Raw genomic sequence first — 14,160 nt, 5'->3', positions numbered from 1 at the left:
GCATGACCGCGAACGCCTAGCCAGGACCACGGTAACCTACCAACGATAGCCCCAACAACTAGCTGCTGCCTCCCATCCGCCGCCTCCAACCCAGGTTCAGGAGAACGCTAGTCACCTGTACCACTCGTCGCAACAAGTAAGCTGGTCTTCAGTCGTAGCAACCGAATTCGTTGCCCCACAAGACTTCCCCCATTGCCTTCACCGAAAATCCCTGCGCCTGACAACAGCCCCCGCATTCAATAATTACAGCAAGAAAATGCGCATCTCAGGAAACAGTTAGAAGCCCAGGCAGCCCGCACAGAACAGCTCGAGTGCCGCATAGAAGAACTGCTAACTCATTTGCAAAAAATCACGCCGGCACCGACAGAGAACGCATCACAATTTACTCCTGCTTCAGCAGTAACGCAGAAACCTTGCGTGCCACCCACACCGTCGGATATCGGAAGGCTAGAAAAACTTATCCGAGAGATTGGACAACAAATGGAAAGTCGCATAACTGCTGTAGAACAACGACAGGAAGCTAATGAAACTGTGAGGAGGAAGAATCGTAGCAAACAAAACACCCCAGGCCCCAGCAACCCACCTAGCACAATACCATCTCACGATGATTTCGAATCATGTGAAAGCGGCGAACTCTAAAGGCTCCCCTATAAAACCAACAGCGATTTGGCAGTGGAATTGCCGATCATATAGAAGCAAGCGAAATTCCTTATCTCATTTTTCATCACTACATACGCCCACAGTAATCGCTCTCCAAGAAACAGGCACCGAAAAAGTAACGCTGATGAGATAGAACACCTACTCTGCAGAGACAAATTTGAAGACAGCAACCCTAGTCCGTGCAAGTGAAACAGCGCAGGCACACACCCTCCACACTACAATGGACTGCACATTTCTTGAGCTAATTCTGAACAACAAGACGCAAACCAGCCTGTTTGTTGTCAACATTTACAGCAAGCCATCACCATCTCTCGGAGACATCGATCGCATCTATAAAATCGCGAAGCAACGCACCAAAAGACACGCTTAGATTATTGTCGGTGATTTCAATGCCCATCACACCACCTGGGGCTATCAGCGTGAAAACAAAAAGGGCCAGCAACTCCTTGACGCCATCCGAAACAACAATCTGCATTTATGCAACGCAACCGACACTCCTACGAGAATAGGGAATAGTGTCTCCAGAGACACTTCCCCTGACCTTGCTCTAACATACGGCATTAAACATGTCATCTGGGAATGCCTAGAAGAAACACTCGGCAGTGAGCATTATGTCATTCAACTCCAACTTCCGCATCACAAAACCCCACCATAAAGAATAGGAACTGCCCGCGTCACCGATTGGCGAAAATTTCTAAAAACAGCTCCAACGAACCCCATTCATGACATTGAAAAGTGGACAGAAGAAATGTCGGAAGCTGTAAAAAAGCGAACTAAAGAACTGCCGCTCACCCAGGATTGTCCCTCCGTAGATTCCCACCTGCTGCACCTTTGGGAGGCCCGACGAGGGCTAACAAAACGATGGAAAACTCCGAGAACAAACAGAAAATTACGGCTCAGAATAGCTCGACTAACGCAAAAAGCAGCAGACTACGCATGTAAACTTAGCCAAGAAAATTGGTCTGATTTTTGCCCGAAGCTGCAGGGCACACTCGGCACCCGACGCACGTGGCATCTCCTTCGATCCCTAATGGGAACTAAGAAAAGTAAATCAGCCACAGCCCATCAACTAAAACATCTTATCCACACCTACGACGGCACGGAAGAAGACCTGCTCGAGGAAATCAAGAAACCATGGCAAGACGTAACTAATCCGACCCCGTCCCCTCTTCAGCCATACACCTGTGCTCAATTAAAACTCTGAAATGGACAGCCCTTTCACTCTAGTGGAAATTGAAGCAGAGGTACGAGGTTTAAGGAGAAATACTACGCCCGGGAAAGACAAGATTCCAAACAAGTTGCTTCGAAATCTGGATGCCGCAGCGTTAGAGACCCTTCTCGACTACATTAATGAACATTGGACAAACGGCAATATCCCTCCTTAGTGAAAGCGTGTAGATATTACCTTGATACCCAAACCTGGAAAACCGCTAACCCCTGCTAACGTGCGACCTATTTCCTTCCCTTCTTGTGTTGGAAACGTACTAGAACATGTGGTTAAAAATCGCCTCTCCCCCTACATGGAAGATAATGGGCTCTTCCCAAACACCATGTACGGTTCCGCCCCCACTTGCCCCCAGAAGACATCCTTTTGCAGTTGAAGGAAGAGATCATTGACCCGCTTTCTAATACACACAAGAGGTGCATCCTGACCATGGACATCAAGGGCGCCTTTGATAATATCAGCCACGAAGCCATCCTTCAAGGACTAATTTCTATCAACTGTGGGCAACGAATGTAGGACTACGTCGAAGACTTCCTGACCGGACGCACAGCATTTATAGGAATCGGTCACCTTCGCTCGACGACATTCAGGACAATACCCAGGGTCACCCCTCAAAGATCTGTGGTATCGCCGCTTCTTTTCAACATAGCAATGAAGGACCTTCCCCCTCTTCTGGAAGACATCCCGCATCTCTGGCACGCACTGTACGCAGATGACCTCACCCTCTGGACCCCCATAGGATCCATAGGTGAGCAGCAAGATGCTATGCAAACCGCCATAGAACAGGCGCATCCTTATCTGCGGGCTAGAGGTCTCGAATGCGCACCAGAAAATCAGCACTCCTTACTCTCAGTAGTGGGACGGCTCAACGAAGGAAGCGGTGCATCCCGTACCTGGAAATACACATAGCAGGCGAACCAGTCCCAAAGGTATCTCATCTGCGCATTTTGGGACTTACAATCCCCCAAAATAGATTAGGCCTCCACACCATAGCCCCACTACAACGGACGCTCAGCCAATTGGCTCACTTAATACACCGCGAATCAAATCGTCGATTTGGATTACAAGAGTCGAACACCTTGCGCATGGTGCAGGCAACAATAATCAGCCGGATGGCCGACCGTGCGCCGTACTTGGCTCTCAAAAAGAATGAGAAGGCAAGATTGAATAACTTTTTCCGCTAAGCCTATAAGACAGCCATATGATTGCCCTGCAAGACATCGACAAAGAAATTGCTTCAACTTGGATTGCACAATACCTGGGAAGATATAGAGGAAGCCCATCATACCTCTTAAATAGAACGCCTCAAATTAACGCCAACAAGACGCGCGAGACCCTAAGAAGATTGCACTATACAACGACGCCAATATCAGACCACAAGGCTAGGATTCCCCTAGGTGTTCGACAGAACATGAGGGTAACGCCACATGCACCCAATTTACAATCAAGCTCGCCGAATCACACGAGCCAGGGTCATAGACATAAAGTATGGGCGAAACCCGACTACAAAGTACACTGACGCGTCTCCTTATCTTCAGCGGCCAGCCCACGCGGTATGCATCACCAATCCAACAGGGCAAAAAATGACCTCCCTCACCGTCCGTACAACGCAGACGGAAACCGCAGAGGAAGTTGCTATTGCTCTAGCCGCGACGACTAACGAGGACGCAATGACAGTGCTTACGGATCTATGGGGACGCATCTCCAAAACAGCCAATCGCATCCTCAAAACCAAGGGTCAGCAACCCGAAATATAAATCGTCTGGGTACCCGTACACACATCCCTCGCCGGTAATGAGGCGGCCCATGCCGCTGCCCGCGCGCACGTAAACCGGGCCATTATCTATGAGGGACAAACATCGCCTGCTGCTCCCAAAACAGAACCGTAAAATATGGAGATATTCTGGCCCACTATTGCCAAAGCAGAAGAATATTCCCGGCTCCACATCCCCAGTTATCAAGACAAGAAGCCACCAGCCTGAGAAGAATACAAACCAACTCCTATCCTCATCGCACCCTTCTTCACGCCATCTACTCCCCATATACCCGGCCACCTGTAATTTCTGCCCCTTGCCCGGCACCCTATAGGCCTCCTGCGCTGGAGTTTTGGCGACATGCAGCGCCCCTAGCGGCCGACGCCTCTGGGTAGTACAAAAGCAGACGACCCTCGCCGCCCTCCATGTGTTTTCAATTACAAGCCAGAGTTAAAGGGACACTGAAGTGATTTGTAAACAATGCGGGATAACGAGCGCAAATTGTAGTACGGAGTCCATAGGCCCTGTTTCGACCACTCTGAGCGTGTTTACGCGAATTTATTTAGTAGAAAAATCAATTCGAAAATGCTGTCCTCCTCTCTGCACTCTCGCCCATTTTCTTTGGCGTTTTCGTGTGACGTCAGCAGGAGAGGAGCTGGCAATTGGCTGCGCTACTGCCCGGCTCGCCGACCTTTCCGCGACCGAGTCAGCTGCAGTCGGCCCAACATTTAGTCCGCCGGCCGCCGACGGGTCATGGCAATTCGCTCGATCAGTCGAAACTAAGCCACAACACGTTTGTGAATGGAAGAATGTGCCTTTCTTTACTTCGTTAGTTTGTACTCTGTATCTAGCTCCAAGTCAAGGTCGCTTCACACAAGCGCTGCACAAGCACACATGTGACGCTTCGCTGACTGGTAATCCAGTAGGAAAATATAAGGCCTCTTGAAGGGGTACAAGAGTCAGCGAAGTCAATACAGGTACTAAGAAAATAAAATCGACTGATATTTTTACCGTACAGCGTAAACTAGGGTGCGCGAAGCACTTTTTTGCGCTGGCCGAACAAGCACTGCGGTCAGCAGCACGACTACGCATCTGCGAACGCTTTTCCGTCTAAGAAATGCAATTGCTAGACTTGAGCTATTGTGGAAACTCGGGGGACGCTTACTGCACGAGCGCAATACAACAAACAGTCACCTAAGCTGCTTGAAATACTAAAACTAAATAAAAGTGTAAACTGATTATACATTATATACCTTATATTTCCACTGCCGGCCGCGTTCTCGCCCGTGGCTTTGTGGTCTGGGGCGCTAGGTATACCATCGGAAGTGTTTTGCCCGTCACAAGTTCGAATCCCCGCGGGTACGAGCTTTTTTTTTTCTTTTTTAATAAGGTAACTTTTTCGTTTTTCGCCGATGTTTCCTATACTGTGTTCACCTTTTTTTGGGCAGCAACGTTCACTGCTCTACGAACTAGTCCGCAGAACTCGCGCAGCCTGGCACTGGCGCGCTAGCGAGTTCTCGTTGGCGTGCTTTTGCCATAAGCACCGACTGCTTGCGGGCAGTGGGCACAGGCCAGAATCAACAGACCCTTGGCCTGGTGCGACTACGCTTTTTACGATACAGGCATGAGTGAGGCAAGCTCCAGATATGGGGGAAAAGCGCATGCATTTGTGCGTCTGCGGGGACGGGGAGGGCGTTCATGCACTGCGTAGGCCTCGGCTAGTGAATGCTACGATTCCAAGCCGTCCTGGGAGGCTTATCTTATGCATTTCACGGCCGACAACATGGCAGAAGCGCGGTACTACGATTACTGGGATATTGAGAATGCCCATCCAACGACGCCATCGGATGTCAAACATGTTGTTTTACAGAACCGAAACCGAAACCGAAACTTGTTTGATTGCTAACCTTGGGCATCGTCCAATCATGGTGCCCCCTCCTCCCAACGTCACAGCTTAGTTGGTGCGGCCGCCGCAAACCGCGCATGGTAGTTTTTCTTCATTCGCGCTTGGTAAAATAACTACCGATTTGTCAACCGGGTAAACGATGAAAAGTGTGCTAATTTGAGCCAGTCTACGCAGGGCAAGCAAAAACGGGATTTTGACAAATTCACTTCAGTGACCCTTTAAAGTAGGCTGTACTTAGTTTAATCGCTTTGTGGCGCGTTTAATGACTGCATACTGCATGAAATAGCCCTTACAGTAGTTGCAGAGGCTAAACAAAATAATATCCGCTAAAAGAAGCCGATTTGTCGGCTTTCTTTTGAGCGAGCTGACGCGGTGGTCGCGGGGTGGGACAGTATCGCCAGGTCAGGTGGTTTAACTGTTTGACGACAGTTACAATTTTTCCTTCTTGCGTGCGGTCGACAAAGGAAAGTTCACGAGTAGCATAACCACGGAACGCTGCTCATCCTATATCCTGAGGTAACTGCAAAAGGTTAACCTTCAGCAGGAGCATGCAAGCGAACGCAAGAATTGCGCAGCCGACTCAGCTGACACTGCTGGCCTGGCACCGCCTTTGAAACGAGTGGAAATTTTGTTTCGTATTTTCGCAAACTAAATGATTCTTGCGTAACGTTTTGCGCCGCACGATTTGCGAACGGCAGGGTACATGTATACTAGCGAGTAGGTGGGGCAATAGCGCCAAATAAACAAATTAATTCAAGGATGCAAAACATGCACCAAATCACACGCCCGCTGCCTGTAGAGATGTGTACTTCTATAAGATCACATAACACGGCCGCATACACGGCGCGGGGCACCGAATATTTACATACGATCATCACTGACTGTTTTGGTTTTCTAGTGCAGGAGTCGTCGAATCTGAACACCGACACGCCTTCAAATGGAGTTAGACAGCGAGACAAGAACAGAGAATTGGCGTCCTCCAGTTGAATTGCCCCCCCCCCCCCCCCATCTTGACACTTCCCCAGATTAATGTCAAATATTATTAGAAATTCGGTGAATTTTTTCTCTTTCCATTCAAAGCCCCCCTCCACCTCCCACCCGATTTGCCGTCCAGCCCTCCGCCGTGTCGGCTGCATGGAACTCGGCCGTTGCTGAACCTCATTCTAGGTTATTAAGTGCGAACTGGGAATGTATGCTGCAAGAGCGTAATTAAGTAAAGTGAGAGCAAACAAGGAAAGCGAGCGGCCTCTTAGTTCGCCCGACCACTTTGTTTTACGGCCACTAATTTCGGAATCGCAAAACAAATTTCACGCTTCTGACGGTCGCGGCATTTTGTCACTGAGACACGCAACAAAACGGCAAGCTAACGCTGCACCATGTATTTGGAACGGCGACGCAAACGAGCATTGTTTAAAAGTGCACGCATAGTGTGCAGGTACGCAAAAGAGCGGCGCACCGCAGCAGGCGAGTCTGCGGTCCGCCGGACTCGCTGTACAGCGCGATCATCGCCGATTGCGTCACTCTTCTTTTTTGATCGGCTGTTTTTTTTAGAAGTCTTTGTCCCCTAGAGTATTAGTTTAAACTAGAAATTTCACTTAAGATTTCACTTCGTACGACCATCGATCGGTGAACCTGCGAGTAGCAGACGCCGTCAGGGTCCCGGCACTTTCGTCGGCGCTGTAAACGTGTTTAGCGCTGCAAAGCTTTTTCCCCTAATGCCAATTTGATCGCTGAAATAGATCGGACGCGTCGGGGATGAGCTGGTGACCACGTCACAAAATAATCGGGAGCGTCGAGCTCATTTGATTCTGTCAACACGGGATCCTATGGGACCCGCGCAGCCATAGAGATAATATCGCGCAGCTTTGTACTACCCGGAAGTACTGCCCGGAAGCCGCTTGCGCAGCGCCCCCTGGGCAGCGCAGGAGGCCTATATTCGTTGAAAAGTTTAGCGGTCAATTTCTTCGCTTGGCAACACTGGAAACGGCCACAGATATGGCCGATGCGCCACGGATAGGCGCAGCCTGGGGCCCTATTCTCGACTGCACAAATTGCCGGCAATTCAGGCAATTTTCCGGAAGTCTTTTCTGATTGGCTTTCAATTTTGGTCACGTGCTTCCGGTTGACAAAGCGGTTGTGTGTGCTGTCGTCATTTTGACGTTTCATGTCGTCTACGGACACCAGTTCTAAAGTTTGCCTTATTTCTCGTTAAAGGCGCATATATTCTTGGTCGGGAATGAAAAACCAGACTAAATGCAGCGGACATGACAATGTAAGCCTGTCTTTGCTATTCAACAACAGTACTGCTTATAATACACACCCCCTCTGTGATTGGCTGAGAAGGCGTGACGTAATTTAAACAGTTGGCGGGAACGATTACGTCATGCATTGGCAACTTCAGCCTGCGTAAAAGTGACGTAAGGCTACGTAACAGCTTGAAAATGGCGGCTGTTTTTGTCGCAAAATACAAGCAAAATAGGGCACAATATTGCCCCGGCTTACGGCGCCGCGAAATGTGCGGCAATTTGCAGCAGGCGCAGTTTCGCATGCGCGCTGTCTAAAGCGTGTTTCCTACCGGAACAAATTATAGTTTCAATTGCTTCCAAGTCAGCGATCATGGAGCATACAAATAACATGCAGTATTTTGCTTCTATGTTTAGCAATGAAATAAAAATTATTTGTTTGGCGTAACCGCAACATAAGAGGGCAGTACAAGCCTCTCCATGACAAAGAGAACCCAATGCATGGCATTTGTCCATACTTGTCCTAGTAAGCTGTTGGGTCACATGATCGAACTCAAGAGAAAAATAACAATGAAAAGTGACTATTTAGTTCATTACAGCGCTGATTGCAGTCGAGCTTGACGAATGAGTGAATCGGCGACATCGGTGCGCTCCGCGTTTATCAGGCGTAGTGCTTCGCTGCTCTTATGTGTCATAGAAGCGATGGTCGCGGCCGTCTTTTTCTGTGATCACGCCATAAACTTGTAACATAGCAGCAGACGATGGCGTGGCGGCGGTGGCGGCAGGGAAGGTGATAACGCAACAAAGCTTGCATTGAAGCAGAGAGCCCAGCTATGTTAATAAAAGCGATTGAAAGAAATAAATAGATACGATAAAAAAATTGTGTGATGTTCTTTAGCTCGACATCCGCCTTTCGCTCGCTTTTGGATCAACGTTACTCGATCGCCTTGTGGTGTTGGCGTCAAATTTGACCTCCAGAAATGTGTTTTTCTTGTCAGCCTCAGCTACCGTCTTAATTTTTATAGTACATGCCAAGTGTTTTTATATCTTTCTTGCACAATATTTGATGCCTTGGTAGCGATCTTTATGAGTGACTCGTCAAATTACACTGCATGTCGTCATACCTATAGGTGCAGCACGTCACTGATTGCTTACGTCGTGCTTACGCACAAAAACATGGACGAAATGCCGGCAATTTGTGCAGTTGAGAATAGGGCCCCTGGGCCACTGCGGCCGCACTCCGAAGAAAAAAAAAAAAAAGACACCGGCGTGCGTCATCTGCTCCGTTCCAATCCGATTCTAAATTGGGGCGCCAACAGAGATGTTATTAATCGCACTCACAGTGAACTCGACGCAATACTTTGTGTTCGGCGAAGAGTTCGTAACGTGAAACACAGTCATGTGGTCCATGTGGTCATGTGTTTCAGAGTCGTGCTTAGCTGGACAAGTGCCGCCATCCCGCGGAGCCCGACGTAACGAGTGACGGCGCACCCACGGCCGGGCTGGAGCGCCCGCCGCTCCTCCAGTCAGGCCAGGCAAGCTTGGACGTTCCCTGGTTTCCCTATAGGCGGCGTAAAAATCGACGCCCCACGTGACCAACCTACGGGGGCACTTTTCGACCATCAAGTCCACCAGACGGCGCCAGCGAAAGGTTACTTTTGGTATAGAATACAAAACATTTATTCCGTGACTCAAAAAGCCAACACAGTTCGCTTGCAATGTGTTGTTTAAAAAAATCATTAACAAGTTCCGCATCAAACATTCGTTGAGCAAAAATGTACGCAACTTAACAGCCGACTGGTGCACCACCTCGTTTCTGAATTCGCAACCACAAAGCCGCCAATTCAAATTGAAACTGCTGCAACGGCCCACCGGTTCTATGTGCGCGGAGCACTGGTTTCGTAACTGTTATTGCTGTTATGTGCTTTTGCGTCCATCAGTTGTTGAGAGGACTGGCAAAACACGGGAATTGAGTGCTTGTGGAGTGACAAATGTGGGAAATTCCGCATCGAATGACAGCTGTCGAGGCCAGAATATTTGATTCTTCCTACAGAAGGTGAGTGTTATGCACTCCGCTAGAAAGACGGTGCAAACGAAACCGTTGTCGCCGTCAATACCTCATTTGTGCCCTTCGTTCGAAATCTCAGCGCAAGTGAACGAGTTGTTATGGCAAAAAACAAATGTTGTCACGAAAGGGACGTACAATTGCAGCGATCGAAATGAAATGATGTCCTGGCCTCTGTAAACTTGCGGATGTCAATAAACGATTTGTTCTCACTTGCTGCTCACTGTGGTCTGTGCCAGTCGAGGCCATCTGGTCACCTGGCGTAACATCACTTCACTGGCGCGACGCAAGTAAACACGCGGCCAGCGTGCCAGCCAGGAACCAGCCGGAGCAGCCACGGCCGGACTCGACGCTCCTTTCGCGCGCGGGAGGAGGAGAGTCGAGTCCGGCCGTGGAGCAGCGAGCCGGCGGCCGCCGTGCGAGGGCAGCCATGTTATTAAGGAGCAAACATTTCTTTCCTCCATGTTAAAGGGACACTGAAGTGATATGTAAACATTGCGGGATTACTAGCGCAAATTGTAGTCCGGAGTCCCCAGGCCATGTTTCGACCACTCTAGGCGCGTTTACGCGATTTTATTTAGTAGAAAAACTAATTCGAAAATGCTGTCCTCCTCTCTTTACGCTCGCCCATTTTCTGTGGCGTTTTCGTGTGACGTCAGGAGGGGATGAGCTGGCAATTGGCTGCGCCACTGCACGGCTCCCCGGCCTTCAGACAGAGTCAGTCGGCCCAGCGTTTCGTCCGCCGGCCGCCGGCGGGTCGTCGCAATCAAGGAGGTTAAAAAAAAATGCTTGGTCGCAATTCGTTTTCTTAGTTGAAACGAAGCCAGGACACGTTTGTGAATGGAAGAATGTGCCTTTCTTTACTTGGTTTGTTTGTACACTGTATCTAGCTCCAAGTCAAGATCGCTTCACACAAGCGCTGCACAAGCGCACATGCGACGCTTCGCTAACTGGTACGCCAGTAGGAAAATATAAGGCCTCTTGAAGGCGGGAGAAGAGTCAGCGAAGTCAATATAGGTACTAAGGAAATAAAATCAACTGATATTTTTACCGTACAGCGTAAAACTAGGGCGCGGGAAGCACTTTTTTGCGCTGGGCGAACAAGCACAGCGGTCAGCAGCACGACTACGCGACTACGCATCTGCGAACGCTTTTCCGTTTACGAAATGCAATTGCTAGACGTGAGCTACTGTGGAAACTCGGGCGACGCTTACTGCACGAGCACAGTACAACAAATAGTCACCTAAGCTGCTTGAAATGCCAAAACTAAATAAAAGTGTAAACCGGTTGTACAATATATACCCTATATTAGCAAGCCTTCGCATCCCGCTTTGTGGCTCAGCGGTCTGGGGCGCTAGGTGTGTCACCGCAAGTGTTTTGCAAGTCACGAGTTCGAATCCCCGCGGGTACGTGCTTTTTTTTGTAAGTTAACTTTTTTGTTTTTCGCCGATGTTTTCTATATTGAGTTCACCTTTTTTGGGGCCGCAACGTTCATGGCTACACGAACTAGTTCACAAAACGCGCGCAGGCTGGCAGTGGCGCGCTAGCGAGTTCTCGTTGGCGTGCTGTTGCCATAAGCACCGACTGCTTGCAGGCAGTGGGCACAGGCCAGAATGAACAGCCCCTTGGCCTGGTGCGAACACGCTTTTTACGATACAGGCATGAGGGAGGCAAGCTCCAAATATGGGGGAAAAGCGCATGACATTTGGGCGTCTGCGGGTACGCGAAGGGCGTTCATGCACTGCGTAGGTCTCGGCTAGTGAATGCTACGACTACAAGCCGTCCTGGGAGGCTTATCTTGTGCATTTTACAGCCGACAACGTGGCAGAAGCGCGGTACGATGATTACTGAGATATTGAGAATGCCCATCCAACAACGCCATTGGTTATGTTTTACAGAACCGAAACCGAAACTTGTTTGATTGCTAACCTTGGGCATCGTCCAATCACGGCGCCCCTCCTCCCAACGTCACAGCCTTAGTTGGTGCGGCCGCCGCAAACCGCGCATGGTAGTTTTTCTTCTTTCGCGCTTTGTAAAATAATTACTGATTTGTCAACCGGATAAACGATGAAAAGTGTGCTAATTTGAGCCAGTCTACGCAGTGCAAGCGAAAACGGGAGCTTGACAAATTCACTTCAGTGTCCCTTTAAGGAGCTCAAGCGGCCTGTGCAAAAAGCATCCGCCATGTTTACAAAGCCGTGTTTACAGCGCCATCAAGCGGGCGTGTTCGGTAGTTCACGACGCCGCCACTACGCTTTTTCTGGCACTACAGGCAAAGCTAGACCTTTGCTTCTCTAACTCCAGTCCTGCCGTGGGCGCACCGTGACCTCCGCGATTTGCTGCCGGCGGTGCGCCGGCGCGCCGCCGGCAGCAAATCGCGGAGGCTACGGGCGCACTCACACGGTTGTAAGGAGGAGAAGAGGGGTGCCTGATCTCCGGGCCGTGAGCACAACGTCGCCTAGCAACAGACGCTTGGCCACAGATATGGCGGCGCACACTTGGTTGCCTGCATGCATTCCACGCAATTGAATACCGAGGATACCACCAAGTAGGGGAGTGCGGACAAACACCAGGCCTACCCCCCAAACCTTCCCCCTCTTACGAGCAGTGGGTGGCCTGCCTGAAAAGTCCGGACCCTGCGACCAAGCGCATACTGGTGAAGAGGGCCTGGAATGCCAGCAAAGGCCAGGGCATCCCGGAGTAGGGACGCCCCCCACCGAGCGTGTGCCTTAACAGCAGCACCAGCTCTCGAGCAATAAACATTCATTCCTCCTGCTCCTCTTGGGTGGTAATGCTGGGCGCAGTTGGCGCAGGTTTTTTGGCCTTGACATGACCACGTACCGTGTCGGAACCACTGCCACTTGAAACAGCACCGCGGATTCGGTATGTATGCTCGGACGGAGCACCGGATGAAGCCTGCTTTAATGGATTCGGGAAGTGTGGAGCGGTTCAAGGTCAATATTATATCCTCTGTGGGGATTTCCTTATTATCTTTCAGGCCGTGGAGCATATCGACTTCCGTATCATTCATCAGATCTAGCTCAGAAATCACACCTTGAGAGCTGTTGACGCTGCAGTGGGGTGGGACTCTGATGCCCAGATTTGCCATGCGGGTTTGGGTCAGGTGGCTAGTGGCTTGTTCGTGAGCGTTGACCTCGACCAGTTCTCCGCTGGTTCTGAGTTTCTTAGCTTTAAATAACCTTCCAATGATTGCTTCGAGAAATTTAGTGATCAGGAATACCGACTGCAAAGAAACAGTGTTTGATTTGTCAGCAGATTGGATAACCAGAAACGGGGATAGTTGCCAGGTTTTGGTGGAGTGATAATTGGAAGGGTTGGAAATGAAACCTTGGTGCGGTCCTTTACAGGGACCGATGATTTTTTACCCGGGGGGGGGGGGGGGGGGGGTGTTAGACAATACCATAGGCTATAGTATAAAGCAAGGAACCAGGGGTCTTTCTTCTTGAGCCTTACCCTAGTAGCTAGAGAGGCCCTGGAACTACTTGCCTGGTAAGCAAAGAGGGAGCCCATCGGCAGCTGCTTGACCAGGGCTCTGACGGCCACCGTTCATGGTATCTTGCCCTCCACCTATAAACACCTCGCCATGGTTTGGAAGCTCTGTGTCCGCGGTGTTGCCAACACCGCCACCGTGAATATTCAAGGTGCCCCGTGAATGGGGCATCTGTGTATACGGTGTTAGTATGAGGTTGGAATATCCGCCTCAGATAATTTATTCTTTCCTGTCTTTTGTCGCGGTGTAGCTTAAGGTCCCTGTTGTCAGGCAGTGGGAGCGTTTTGAGTTTGGTGCGTTGCTCGAGGATCTCTGTGTCTGGGGGTCTACCGATTCTCCTAAAGATGGACCGTGTGGTCTTGGTGCGGGCAAGTCATTCTTTTTGTGATGAGAGTATCCTATATCTCCTCGAAAGTGTTGAATATGCCCAATTTATGTGTTTGTTTGCGGTATATATGGGGAGCTTCGATAACAGCCCCGCCCAACGGCGGAGACGCGCATGCACCTGATGCACCCTTATCCGTGCGCGTTCCACGCACCATTTTTGGAACCGGTCGTTACTGTTGCCGTTTTACTTCTTAGAAAGTCACCATGATAGCCGCAGGCGACAGCTTTTGTATTTTTCTGTGCGTGTTTTTAAAACAAGCATCCACGTATTTTTAACACAAGAACATTACAAATATCACTTATGTATTGATGTTTTGCCTCAGATATGCATAATATTTCGTTTTCGCCCAACAATGTTGGTAAGTATGAACATTGCCACTGGACTTAGATGATTAGAAATGGCTGTGGC

This window comes from Haemaphysalis longicornis, unplaced genomic scaffold (genome assembly GCF_048455015.1).
Source record: "Haemaphysalis longicornis isolate Haplotype H1 unplaced genomic scaffold, Haemaphysalis longicornis Haplotype H1 scaffold_3, whole genome shotgun sequence".
NCBI lineage: Eukaryota > Metazoa > Arthropoda > Arachnida > Ixodida > Ixodidae > Haemaphysalis > Haemaphysalis longicornis.
Note: the sequence above shows the minus strand (reverse complement) of the source record.